The 14,089-nt window shown below is 34.0% G+C and overlaps 1 protein-coding gene and 1 long non-coding RNA gene across 8 annotated transcripts in view; one reads left to right on the top strand and one right to left on the bottom strand.

The window, feature by feature from the left end:
* SATB1 (SATB homeobox 1) overlaps positions 1-11,944 on the bottom strand; it is a 107,479-nt gene extending 95,535 nt beyond the window's left edge. For 4 of the 7 annotated variants that reach the window (XM_087946387.1, XM_087946389.1, XM_026673565.2 and 1 more), the window contains exons 1-2: positions 11,753-11,944; positions 10,705-10,851 (exon numbers count right to left, since the gene is read on the bottom strand). The gene's annotated coding sequence lies outside the window, so the exon portion shown is untranslated. The remainder of the gene's footprint in view (positions 1-10,704; positions 10,852-11,752) is intronic. The other 3 variants (XM_087946388.1, XM_026673564.2, XM_087946390.1) reach the window with 1 other exon arrangement.
* Positions 11,945-11,975: 31 nt separating this feature from the next.
* Positions 11,976-14,089, top strand: part of LOC113415950 (uncharacterized) — a 29,125-nt gene continuing 27,011 nt past the window's right edge. The window contains exon 1 of the long non-coding RNA XR_015745804.1: positions 11,976-12,604. This is a non-coding gene — a long non-coding RNA (uncharacterized LOC113415950). The remainder of the gene's footprint in view (positions 12,605-14,089) is intronic.

Below are 14,089 nucleotides of genomic sequence, written 5' to 3'. Positions count from 1 at the left end.
TTTGCATAATTTTTGATATTAGTGAGAAACATTTGAAACTCTTGGGATTGGGGGAAAATTCTTATACATATCAGCTATTAAGAGAAAAAGAATAGCCTCATGCAGCTTATTAACAGAATTGATAAAAGAATCTTTGCAGGTAAGCCATCCTGTAAACCATATTCAGTCTGTAGACCAAAGCTTTTTCCTTGCTTGATTTAATCTGTCTTCAGACTTTTACGCTGGGTTTACACCAAAATATTAAATATTATTTGGCAAATAAGCCACAATAACCTTTAAACACAATGCTAAGACACAATTTATTGTGCTAACAGCAAATTATGGCTTAGGATATTTAACTACATATTTAAAGTGATATTACCTTTTGGAGGGAACAACAGTATTTGCTTTTTTTAAAAAAATCCCAATAATTCCTAATAATGTACTACTTATTGAATGGATTGCCCCATTAGTTTTAAAAAATCCTATTTAAAACACTGTTTTTTAAATAGGACAGTACGTCCACTGGTGCTATGTATGCACAAAATTTTAACTAAGAGAGTTCTTTTGCTGCACTTTGTACTATGTTTTCTATATTAGCATATTAATAAGCAAATGTCAAATGTGCATTTCTCCAAATTTTTTATTTAACAGAGAATGGATACTAAAGAGCAGAACAGCCAGATTGTAACACTATGCACAATTTATCCTTAAACAGGACAAATCAGTTTTTATTCAGTGTAGAAATAAGAGTACAAATACAAAGACTTACCACATTAGTTAAAAATAGATTCTTTGATATTGACTAGAAATAGAATATTTAATAGATTGCAATATTAGGTTTTGTGTAGCAACTGTATAACCGCAGTATACATAAGAAAAAGCTGAAAAAAAGAGATTCTCCTTTTAATTATTAATATTTAAATAAAATATCCATCCTACTTTTAAATTATTACAAACCATTCCAGAAAGAGGGATTTTAAATTCCCTATATTGGAGCCCAATGCAAACACAAGTTAAAATACATACTGTAAGAAGTAAGTGAAGTCCTAAAGACTTTTTATGGATCACGTGCATTAAAAAAAAAAACAACTTTTATACCTGTCAAGAGCAGTTGAAAAATTATGATTTATTTTAAAGCATCAGACTGTTAGGTCAACAATAAAATAAATTAATGATTTGTTATTCCATCAACATATTGCTTCTAACAATATTGCCTGCTAATAATGATAGCAGAATGTTTTGGAGTAATTAATTCTGATGAAGAATACCTGATCTGAATAGCAATTAAGTTGGATAGATAATTAGAAATGGGATATCCAAGATGGATAATTTTTAGTTTCTTGAAAGTTCAGCTTTTCTCTTAAGACTGATCAATTAACACTTTATTCAATAACACTGATTTGCACATATACATAGTGATGAATTGTGAAGTATGAAAAAGAAGTATCATCCAATACACAGGAATATATATGGAATGCTCTGAAGAACTCTGATTAGTTGAAACTTCCAGAAGCATGTCCACTGCTCATTTCCATAAAAATCCTTCCAGACTTTGCAATATATTTAAGGCATATAACTCCAATGTAAAATATATAAACTTATACCAGGGTACCAGGTCTAGACTACAAAAACTGGAAAACTATGTAGAGCTCAAAATCGTTTGCCTATTTTATATGCCGAAGCGTGAATGTAAGGCACATTTTCCCAGATAGGCCTTGACAGAGGCCCATTTCCCCACAAATAGGCCTTCCCTGATTTTAAATTACTGAATGAGCCACAATGTATTTGTTGGTATTTTGATTGGCATATTAAAAAAGTAAGAGTAACTAAATAGTCCATAAGCAGTGAACAAAATACCTTTAGTAGGGAATAAAACCTACTAAATTTTAGTTTACATGCATATGATAGTATTTTGGTCTTTATTTAAAGCAAGAGAGAATTTTTAAAAAATTATTGTTTAAAATTCAATAAATGATTTTTTTCTTTTTTATAATATCAAAACAGATGCATAGATAATCTTCTAAGGCTGCTCAAGCTAAAGAAATACTAGAATGACATGTCCTACTTTTCTCGACTTTGAAAACTTAGAAAACGTCTAATCTACAGATGCTGCCAAATTACAATTTCAAGTTTTCCTCACCATTGTCTGGATTTATGACAGTTTCTGGTTTAGTAATATCTGAAGGATTCTCCCTTATGTCTTAATGTAACACAGTAACCTTAAATGCATGGTGGGAATGCCAAAATAATTATTTGTTGTAGAAATACATGCATAAAGTTTTCACAATAAATTATGCAATTATATGGAATATTTAAAGATTTTCACTCTAGACATTAATTTTTAAAGTACTTAGACTTCTTTCACTGTGCTATATGGGCTGATAAAATAGTTTATAGAATAGTCCACTTCATTTTGGAATCTGCTTCTCTTTGAATAAATTGCATATAGATTACCATTTCATAAGTACATGTTTTCTTCAGTATATACAAACTAAAATACTGTCACTGGAACAAATAAACTGGATATAATTATTTAAATTTTGAAATTAAGCATACAATGTAAAAACAAATTTTCACAAGCTAACATTTAAGAAAACTTGCAATATGTACATTTCTTAAATATATAACATTAGGAACAGATTAGTTATTTTTGGCAAGAAAACATATTAAGATATATATTTAAAAACCCTATAAACTATGTTAGATGTTTATTTGTACATAAGAGACAGGTGTAGTACAAACAGGAGGGAAAAAGCAAGAAGCCAAATGAGAAATTTTAACTCCCAGCATCCATCTGTTAAATTTGAATTCATGCATAACTGATTATTCCATTACTGGTTAAGTTTCCTTTTTTTCTGCAGTAGCTTAACACATGTATTTTAACATTACAACTTAAACTGCCAAAAAGAAAAATATATGTAAGAAAAAGTAACATCACCTCATTTAACAGAAGTGACTTAGGTTTTAAGAAATCTCAAAATATCTGGAGATTAAAAATTGATAATCTATGTTATTATAATAATAAGGTTAAAGAAGCTTACTATACTAAAAAGAGATAAAAATGTGGGAATAACTGAAGAATACAGAAAGATCAGAAGGAAAAACATAAGACAAAATGTGTCAACAATAAGCAAGAGGAAATGAGAAAGAAGGAAAGATGAAGGTGGAAACTAATCTCCGTGTGTCATTATGACTGCCAGAATACTGGCAAAGAAACAGCATCCTTTTATTTCAATTTTAATCATTTCTGAATTTTAATACCCTATGCCTTTTGTAATTCTCCTGGCAATCCACATACACAACCAACTCAGCCAAACATCAGTGTAAATTAAATGGCACATAAACCCCACCACCAATGTAGTTCTCTCAATCAGGTAACCAAGAGCAGAAAATGTAAGTTTTCTTAAAGTCTCTATGAAAGACTAGTCATTTAACTGATATAATTTTTCTTACATTCTTTAATTTTAAAAGAAAGTCAAGTAGTTAACATACATGACTGTTTACAAAAATGAATAAATAAAGCAAGTCAGTAGTAATAGAATAATCAGTGACCATCAGGGTCTGAAAAAATGAGTTTGCTTTCACTGGCACTAAGGAGCATCACATGATTATTTAATTACAGCTCTAATTTTTGTCTCATGGATGGCAACATATCAACAATTATTAGGGCAAATAGAGGAGACAGCAATTTTAAAGAAACAGTCTATATGCAAAACACAGGCTGAATACAACAGAATGATTTTTGAAACACGTACTCTAGATGCCATGAATATAGTTAGCTATTTTGATGCATCTATTACATCTATAGAAGAATTAAGTCCATTCTGTTGGGTTAATTTTTCCTAAAAGATCTCTACACTAGAAGATAATATTTTGGAACTGATACAGAATTTAGAGTGTATTTTGAAGCACACTAGAAAGATAAACTTAAAATAAAGAGCTTCCTTCAGTGAATGAACAGTTTATATATAATCAGTAATGAAATTACAAATTCAATGAAATGAAACCATGCGGTTACAAGAAATCATACTATGTCTAGATTCTAGGAAGACCCCACACGCTTCAGAATACAGGCCATGGATCTCACCTGATTAGCAGCTCAGCCATTTTTCAAATTTACAAAGGCAATGTTTTTAGGAAATGTCTTATTTAATAATCACATTGTGAAACTGAACACAGAAATGATAGTCTGACAGGGAAATGCATGCAATTCTCTCGCAAAGCTGACAGCATTTCTAATTATTTCCATGCCTGTCCGGAATCACATCAAGGCTTCAGATTCAAAACAAGCTATATTCAATCAATATATATAATGCCCAGATTAAGATTAAATTACCATTATTTTATGTTATTTGGATTGTGTTGCTAAATCCAGTCCTAAGAATATGGATAAAATAATTTGTTGAAAATAAACATTTAAGCAAGAGTTAAGTCATTGAGAAAACAAAACTTAAAAATAGGTTCTTTTTAAATGCCTGAAACTTTTTAAGTCTGCGTATCACAGAAACAAAGTTATTTCAGGATACCGCAGTACTGCAGATTCTGCAGTTCTAAGCTACAATAAGCAAAACATCCTGACATCAAGTAAATATCATATTACGGGTACACAAATGTTATATGATGTCAAGACTAACATAAAAAAGTTTTTTTAAGTTCAGATGTACAATATTTGCTTAATATATTTGTGTGCCACTTCCCATTATTATAGATTGTGAAACTTTTTCTAATATAATTAAACTATAATATTATATAATCAATATAAAATATTACTTTTAACAGGTGAAAGAAGAATTACTAAACTGTATAATTAGTGCAACAATCATAATTGGAAGGCCTAGTCAAAGAAATAAGTGCTCAGAAATAGGTATCTCACAAGTTTTAATATAAAGTTGTATAACGATTTTTCTACAATAGGGATTCCAAAGAAAAATTAGTTTAATTAATCAAACTAATACTGTCACATGCAATTTATTTCAAGAAACCTAAATAATGGACAGTAAATAAATAGTTCTTGCTTTATAAAGTTCACAGGAAATTTTTGTTCCTAGATAGATTTAAACACTACAGTAGATATGTAAACCAAAATGAGTCCTTTGTTCATAATGCATGAAATTTCAAAAATATGTTTTCTATAAAGATCCAATAGATTTATGAAAAAGCTACAGTACATATAAGAAAATTTACAATTATTATAGCTTCAATGTATGTGGCTAAATCTTTATCTTATTTGCTTATAAGCACAATTATCACTGTCTAATTTCAGTAATATGTACAATATATATTACTTTTCTGCAAAGTTCACTTGATTATTTATCTAATCTAAGAAGTATAGTAAGTAATGGGGAAAAGGTCCTAGAATTAATAGGTGGAAAAATGATAATACTGCTATTTTTAAAGATTTATTCTTTAAAAGTACATTACTGTGCAAAAAGTTACCGTGCCCTATTCATCCTTTTACAAAACTGAAAAGATGGATAGTCCTAAAGTAACATTAAAACTGTTTTATTGATGTTGATATTTCAAATTCTCACAAGCATATCTACTGTACTAAATATCATATTACGGGTACACAAATGTTATATGAAATATCCAAGACTATAAAAAGAACCTTTTTGCATATGAAAAATTCCTGTGAAAATCATATGTATCTTAGATACTTCTTAATTATAAATGGCTTTCTGTGATCTCAAAAGAGAAAAAAAAAGCAAAAAGATGTTTCACAAGCAAAGTAGCATATAGGCACACTTTAATCTTATTTAACTAGAAAATATCCTATGCAACCTTGGTCTTCAGGCATATAATAAAACAGTGGAACTCACCTCAAAAATACATTCCTTGAATCAGTGCCTCCTATTCCTAGAAAATTATTGCAGATCTATTATCTTCAAAATGGTTGTACGACCATTTGTAGAAAGCTATAGTTCATAGTTATGTGGTATAAGAACCATGAAAATCATAGTATGGTATACTATCATAGAATTATACACAAATTGAGGGGGGAAAGGACTAAGTCAGTTAGTAGTAATACATACTATGCTACATGACTATTATAGTTTTTAAACTTCAGACTGTAAGTTAAAACAGAAATATGTTGTACTTTGTAGAGTATTAATTGTAATCTTATTTTTACATGTGACTATCATATGTTAGAGATGTACAGATATCAATGCCTTATGGTATTGTAAACACTTTCCAAAATGTTATATTATAAAAGTACCCCTTCACTCCAGCATATCAGTAGATACTACCCTAAATGCTTCACTAATTTACATTCTGGGTAAGTTTCCATTCCCAGTGTGAAGCCACAAGACAAGAGGTATTACACCAGTCAAGAGGTATCATTCAAAAACTATGTAAAATATTGGTCATAAGGTCATAGTTAAAAGGCTTATAATAAAGGATAAATTGAAGCCACTGAATTCTAAGAAAAGCACATTTTTTTAACATTTGAAAGCTAGAGAATATTTACATATTGAAGCACAAACTTCTTTCAATCATAAGCATATTTATTAGTTTCTGTTTTATAATTTGAAATGCTAAAACCTGTTCTGTTAATGTTTATATTGATTTCTGGCAAGAATTTTTCCTCATATATAATTGCACTAAGAATATTGTCTTTTCATAGCCTGGAAAGGCAATATTGAGAAATATTATTTTCAGTTGCAAGAAAAATCTTTTGATGCTGGCTTTTATTTCTATATTTGTTGTAACAATAATTTGCAGTTAATTTTTGTTGTTGATGATTGATCATCTTGCAAGAGAAAAGGAACAAATATCAAACATATGACTTATTTTAGAAGTTGCATTTAATCTACTTGAAAATAAAATATTTATTTACTAAGAATTATCATAAGAAGTGGACATCTTAGTATATACTTATTAAATACAGAAAATGATTAAAGTGTGAAAGTTTATTTTTTAAAGATATTAAGAAGTTGTTGCATGTCCATAAACAAATGGAAAATCTGTGGAACTTTTTCTATTCAGCTTAAGATTTATAGATAAATAGTGTGCCAGACAAAAAATGAATCCTTCATACACAATTATTAAAGTCAGATTATAGCATAGATTAGAGAAAGTGGAAACCTGAAGCTTATGATAATATATTTCCATCTTATTTTGAGGGTGAGTATGCAGTTGGTGTCCTGTGGATAGAATTCCAGTTGATATTTTTTATTGTGCTCAATCTACTGTTGAGAATTATTAACACGTATAGACTGCTTTGTGAACAAAATTATCTGTGCACTGATAATCTGAAGTTTTGATAAGGTGATAACATTACATTTTACATGCAAATCAAATCTGCTGCTATAAACATATTCAACATACCATGCCCTGGAATTGAAGTGTCCAAACAAGCTACAACAGATAAATACTAAGATAGATAAACTGGTACACAGGTAAGTAGGCAAGGAGGTATACTTGGCTGGATGATATTTTGGCTATTTGGATTTTAGCTTTGAATTTTGGAAGCTGAAGGTGATATTAGTCATTGTAACTTTAAAAAAAAATAGTAGTTTGCACATTGAAATGAAATGCCTCTCTGTTATTGAACACTACCTTAGTAATCTGATTAAAAGACTAAATGTTTTAAGATATATTAATATGCATGAACATTGATCATATAGTACTTTTTAAAAAATTCTTAATCATAATGTCAACAAATTAATACTAAATGTTATTTCCAATTGTAAATTAAATCTAAATTTGTTTTGCTATTCTAAAGATGTAATATATTCAACAGAATCTACAAAGTCTGCAAGAGGAATCTATCTTATCCTATAGGATGGTTTTATTATATGTACTACAAATAGGATTAGATTTAATCGTATTTTATACCAAACACAGACTCAAATTTGAAAATACAATTTAACTTAATGTAGAAACTAGCTTTGTAAATAGCTTTTGCAAACTGCAGCAACTTTATTTTTGTTTAAAATGCATTGCACTTCATGATGACAGATTTGCTGAACATTTTTCCTCACTTACACATATGTGCTTTCAGTTATTAATAATATGCTTCTGCCCCTATCTTCAGCAACTCAAACAGATACTGTGCAACTTGCTAGTCATGTTATTTTTCTGAAGATTCACCACTTAGATATTGTTTCCTTAAAACAAATTTCCATGCAATCTTTCCTTAAGTTACTCCTGATATAAATAGTAAAACTTTTTTTCCATATGCTAACAAGGAAAATTTAGTTGCCATGGTTAATACTGCCAGGTAGATATTAAAAAGGAGACAGAGCCATTATTTAGTGGAGACAGGGATATAAATACATACACTCACTTATAAACTGGTATTTACTTCAGGAAAGTAATATTTTTCCTGTGATTGATGCTCTGTCAGTTTAATGTAAGATAAATAAAGACTAGATGCATAATGACTTTAAATCAGAAGTGTTCATTCTTAAAACAATAAGATGACCAAGATCCTGTGCCCATTATAGTAAAATCAAATTTATACTTGACAGAAGATACTCTGATGTATTCTAGAAATCAAGACCATTTATGGAAATGTTACACACCAGAAACACACACAAGTAGACAAAAATAATAAAATTATATAATTTACAGATGAGGATTCTCTTTAGAAACCAAGTATCATAATTTAATTAAGCAACACACTGCTCTTGGTTCTCAACTAGTACCTGGTTAGTCATGAATGTTAATAGAAGTAACAAATAAGATTCTTTTTACAAAGGAACCCTAACTTCTATTGCTTCACCAAGCAGAAATAGATACTAATACATTCCAAGTTACATGGCTGTGAAGGAGGTTAAACATTTGATGGGGCTTAAATATATAATTATTTGATGACCCTCGTACTGTAGAGAACATACGATTTAGCAGTTAGGATTTTTAATGGAAACTAAAAATCTATAATAGTACACAGAAAATTTGCCTATCATTATATATTAGTGAAGACATTTTTGTAAAATTTATACAGCACTCTTGTCAGAGCAGATTGGATTCTAAGGCATTTTGTACATGATGTATATTCATACTAGAACAATTATCTCTATTATAGTTATTAATACAGAGATAGTTAAATTATTTTACAATGGTATACAAGCACATTAATAAGCTAGGCCAAATTTTCTTAAGCATTGTATTAAATAGAATTATTACAATTTAATTTTCAGATTCTTTAAAGGTTTACAAAAGTATTCATTTTTTGATTTGGAATATTGGATGGAACTTCCTTACATTTATGTGATTTGGAGCCACATAGTTATAATAAGGCATTTAATAATGAATGACATTTTTTAGGTTTTATATATATAGTTTTTGCTTACTTATCTAGCATAAATCTTAACACAAATTGAATGCCAAAATAATTTTTCTATATCAAACTCCAGTTCAGAATTGGAATAAAGTGCCGTATGTTTTCTATTAAATTAATATACCTTAGGGAATAGGTAGAATTCTGAAATTTTTCTAAATTATGCAATTGTAAGAAGATTCCCATAAGAAATTACAATGCAGTTTAAAAGATCTATGGTTAAATGCATTAAAATGGAAACTTTCTCTTTTAGGCCCATTCCATTTACATGTTTTATCAGTAAGAAACAGCCATTAATACATATAATTACTGTTATATATTTTAATTTCCAAGAAAGAAAAGAAAAAAACAATATTACAGGTACATTTGTATTGTTTTTCCATTCTAGTTTTTATTAGGATGTATAAAGTAAATATCTTTTGAGATCTTTTTAATTTATTAGCCATTGCTTTCTGTAAACTATATTACTTCGTAAGGTGCAAAGTGCTAAATATATTTACAGTGTATTCTAATTCCAAAGTATTTTCTTACATGTTGCTTTGTATCTTTCCCCTTTGTCTGTCACGATGTCTTCCAACTCATGTGAATGATGGCAGACATTTAGAAAGCAAAATTTATCCTATTTCTAAACTTAGTGAGGTATACTGTGCTCCTGAGTTATGTTAATATTGATTCCTTTCTTTTTTATTTAAGAGAGTGCTGCAATTAAGTCTTCCATATCTGATGACTGCTGTAAACCCTCCTGAAGAACAGTGAAATCATTTCCTTTTACCAACTACAATTGAAATTTTACACAAATTTTACAACCTTTCTTTACCAATGTGAGAAAAACAGTAAATATATTAAATTTGTTTTGTAACAGATACTTAGGTTGTTAAGATTTAAAACATCAATTAATGATATTCTTGTCTACACATTTGTCAAAAATATAAGTTTCTTTGCTAATTTCTGCCAGCAGTCTGGAGCAGAAGTATATGAATGTACTAGACCTAAATAATATTATGGAAATATAAGGAGTGGCTTCTAAATTAGGTCTTTCAAAAAGGCATAGCAATAGAGATCCCAGTTCTCCATTCTAGATGTTTTTTCATGCTTTGCCTATCAAATAAAGCAAGGTTGAATAAAAGAGTTATCTTAAAATAATCTGTCATTTCACCAAGACTGATTGCAGCTTTCAATAAGGCAAAGGGCTTCTTGACTAAAATAGACATTTTAAGTCAGGCACATTAGCTGTCATTGCCAAAGCTTTTTAGAGACATATCTCAAAAGTTGCCAAATCTTTTCAGAGAGGGACAAAAACGTAAGAAGCTTTGACAAGCACGCCAAACGTTGGCATTGATTTTAGATAACACAACCGATACGATTTAATAACACATGTCAGCAACAGTTCTATTTCCACGTGGTCAAACGCCGCCGACAAAAAAGGGCCCACATACCGAGTAACTTTGCAGAAACATTTCCACTGAGGCAAGCGATCCAGCTGCCCCTTCAGTGATCTCCCAACACCAGCTTCGCTACAGGGTAGCATCAAAAGGAAACTGCATTTCCTTTTTAGCTCCTGGGAGACCACCGGGCTCCCCCTCCTGTAAAAAAAAAAGAGGCAGGACTGTGAGAGCGAAAGGAGGACCTCACGCGGAGAGAGGAAGATACACCTGTATGAGGAGCCGCCTTCTGGAGGTCAGTGGCAGGCCAAATGCCCCCCTTCTCCGCTTCCCAGCCGCAAAACCCAAGCCCGTTTCTGCCAACAGACACCTCAAGTTGATCTCTGCCTGATATTGCATGATATAGCCTTTCCCCAGTCATACAAACCGCCGAGATAGAAATCTTTTAAAACTCCCTCACTTTCACGACGCGGTGGCAGAACGAAGTGCGTCGCCGCGTTGACGCGCCCCCCCTCCCCTTGCCTTCACTGTCCCGCTCCTCCCCGCACCATTTTTCCTCCCTTCTGCAAGCTTCCCGCAGGCACCTCTCTCTCCCTCGCCCGCGCTTTTTTCTCCTTCGTCCTCCATCCCCGGGGGCACCGGGCTTGAAACTTATGAACTGAGCCAAACTTCTGAGTTACAGTGAACGGCGGAGCCAAGCAAACTTGCCAAGGACCTCGTCTGCAAACTTCTTGGCTTGGGAGGCGGCGGCTAGACGAGGGTGCGCGAAGCAGGTGTTTGCGCGTCTGCAAGCCGCTTTCACCAGATCAAAAGCTATCGTAGTAGAGTTTCCCTTTACTGGAAATAAAGAAAGAGGAGGCTAGAAGGATTCCTCTTAAGAGCCGATCCCGACAGCTCAGAACAAATATTAGAGGAATCCACATACTCCCCATCGGATTTCCATGCTTTTTGTCAATCGCCGAACAAAATGGACTGTCTGCAACAATAAGTCCCTAAAAAAACCTTAAGAGTAAATGTTAAACGCGAGTGACTGGTCGGTGCAGCATACCTAAAACGAAGGCGGGATGGGGAGGGGGGAATAAACAGAAGAAGACCAACTTACCCATGAGAGCGCGGCGAGAGGGCGGGCGAGGCTGGGCGACACCTTCAGCTTCCCAGGCGCCGGCGAAGTTAATTGCACTGAACTTCAAGTTGCCTTTTCACCCATCAGCAGTGGGCGTTTAAAGGAAGGAAGGAGGAGGAGGAGGGGGCCCACACACAGCCACCCTCCCTCCCTCCACCCTCCCCCACTTCTGAACTGCCTGGCAGGCGGTGACTGAGGAAAGGAAGAAGACGACGACGAGAAGGCGGCGCCCGCCTGCCTTTTCCACCCTCTTGCCACACACCAGGGCCAACGAACTGCCCAAAAAGCGCGGCTTCCGTCTCCTTTCTGCAATTCTCAGATCTGTTCGCGGGATCTCTTGATGTTCGTTTGTTGGGTGCGTTCCTTTTCCTTCTCTCCCCCCACCCCTTCTTCCTCCTTCGGAGTCGGAGCAAAGCAGAAAAAGGCTCAGCTTGAGCCGTCTGGGCTCACTGGCTCTCCCCCTTGCGGAGACTTGCCCGCGCTGGTGTAGGAGCCGAGCCGAGCCAAGCCACTGCCGCTACCGCCGCCGCCAGTCGCTGGGCTAGCGCGAAGGAAGAAGCAGCGCGCGGGTTCCAAGGAGCGAAAGGCGAAGGGTTGAAGAAGGCTGCCGGGAGGGTGGCCGGCTCGCTTCTACCGGCCGGTTATTTTTGTTTATAGTCTTTTCTTTCTTCTCTCGTGCCCGCTTGCGCCTCCCATTTCTTCTCCCTTCTCGTCTTTAAGGGCTTTTTTTTTTTTTTTTGGAGGGGGGGGGAGGCTGCTTTTCGTTGGGAAGAGTGGTATGTGCGCGCCTCTCGCTGCCTCCCTCGCCGCCCCGGGGAAGAAGGAAGTCAGGTGAGACACACAACAGTTCCCTCCCAGTCCCTGTGCGACGGGTAGGAGCTAATCACTGTTGTTGGCTTGTGTTGTTGTTGTTGTTTTAAATGCTACTATATTCCCACCCCTTTCTCCCCCCATCCCTTTTCTAATGCTGTTCCCCTTCTTTACTCCCGGAGAGCAGCGCCCCACACCGGAGTACCAGACACACTGGGGCTGCTCGCCCCCCACCCCGCTTATCTCCTCCTCCTCCCCTCTTGTTTCCATATATTTCCCCTACCCCCTCTTCTCACAACCCCCCACCCCGCTCGTTTATTCCAATATTTATACACCACATGCTTGGCTGTTCAGCTGCTGCTCACTTCCAACCCCAGGAAAGGCGAGGGAGGGGATGGGAAGAAGGAGCGAACAGGACAGTCTCCGAAAAAGGGATTTAACAAAGGTGATCAATATTTAAAGCTCAGCGGAAATCGAGGAGATATCAAAGCGCTTGGACTCGTTTCCCACCTGTCAAACTAGCAGCCCTTTCTCCAAAGGGACAGAAAAACGAACCCATCCTTCAACCTCGGAAACCTGGGTTCAGGAGCAAAGGGATAGGTTGAAAAGATCTAGGAAGTGAGAAGAGGGAGGACCAACGGCCATATACCAGAAACAAATTTAGTGGCGTCTCTTTGAAATTTGGATTGACTATGATATAAGCCAACTCATATTATCCATTAATTAAAATACTGGGCTTTGAAAAGCTTTTTGTGCAAGCTTTATGCTGTGCAGTATTACTTTGTAAGCTTATTGAGATGGTATACCTCAGCAATTGGTTGCCTCTTTCTTGATTCTTATCTTTGGAGAGTCCCAATAGATTCTTTCTTTCATTTTATATTTTTTGTAACCTATAACTCAAAGGCAGAGTTTAAATATCTTTTTCTTTGGAAAATAAAGCCCTGCCTTAATAGTGTATAAACAGTGTACCTGGAAAGTGAATCAGGAAATGGAATCCCACTCCAAAAATTGCTTTTGGGCATTCAAAGTCTAGTGTAAATCTAGAGTATTTCTTTTTTCATTTTCATCATTTCTACATTATGAATTAATCTTAATTTACAGATATATCTGTAGATGTCTTTTAGTATGAGAATGATGTCTATGCAATGATTATGAGGGTACACCTTTTCTTAATAACTTGGTGTAACTCTTATCTTTTATAAAATATTAATTATAATAATTAATTCACAGAAAAACACATAAAACTAAATATTACATAACACAATTTATATGCCTGACCCCAAATATATCAAGTGGGCATTAACAGACTGTACTCACCACTCATTAAATTATGTTTTACTTATTCAAGTAGAACATTAAAAATGCTACAATCCTGAGCTAGTTGGCTCAGTCCAATACCAAGATGAATCCTTATCCTTACATTATCTTTACAGAATAGTTAAGTCTGCATACTTCTTACTTATTGTGCATATGCTAGTTTCTTGACTTCTCTGATCTATTATGTAA

This window comes from Notechis scutatus, chromosome Z (assembly GCF_049901735.1).
Source record: "Notechis scutatus isolate UNSWTSFEM ecotype Mainland chromosome Z, rNotScu1.2, whole genome shotgun sequence".
Taxonomy (NCBI): domain Eukaryota; kingdom Metazoa; phylum Chordata; class Lepidosauria; order Squamata; family Elapidae; genus Notechis; species Notechis scutatus.
This window is presented reverse-complemented; position numbering and strand designations above follow the sequence as displayed.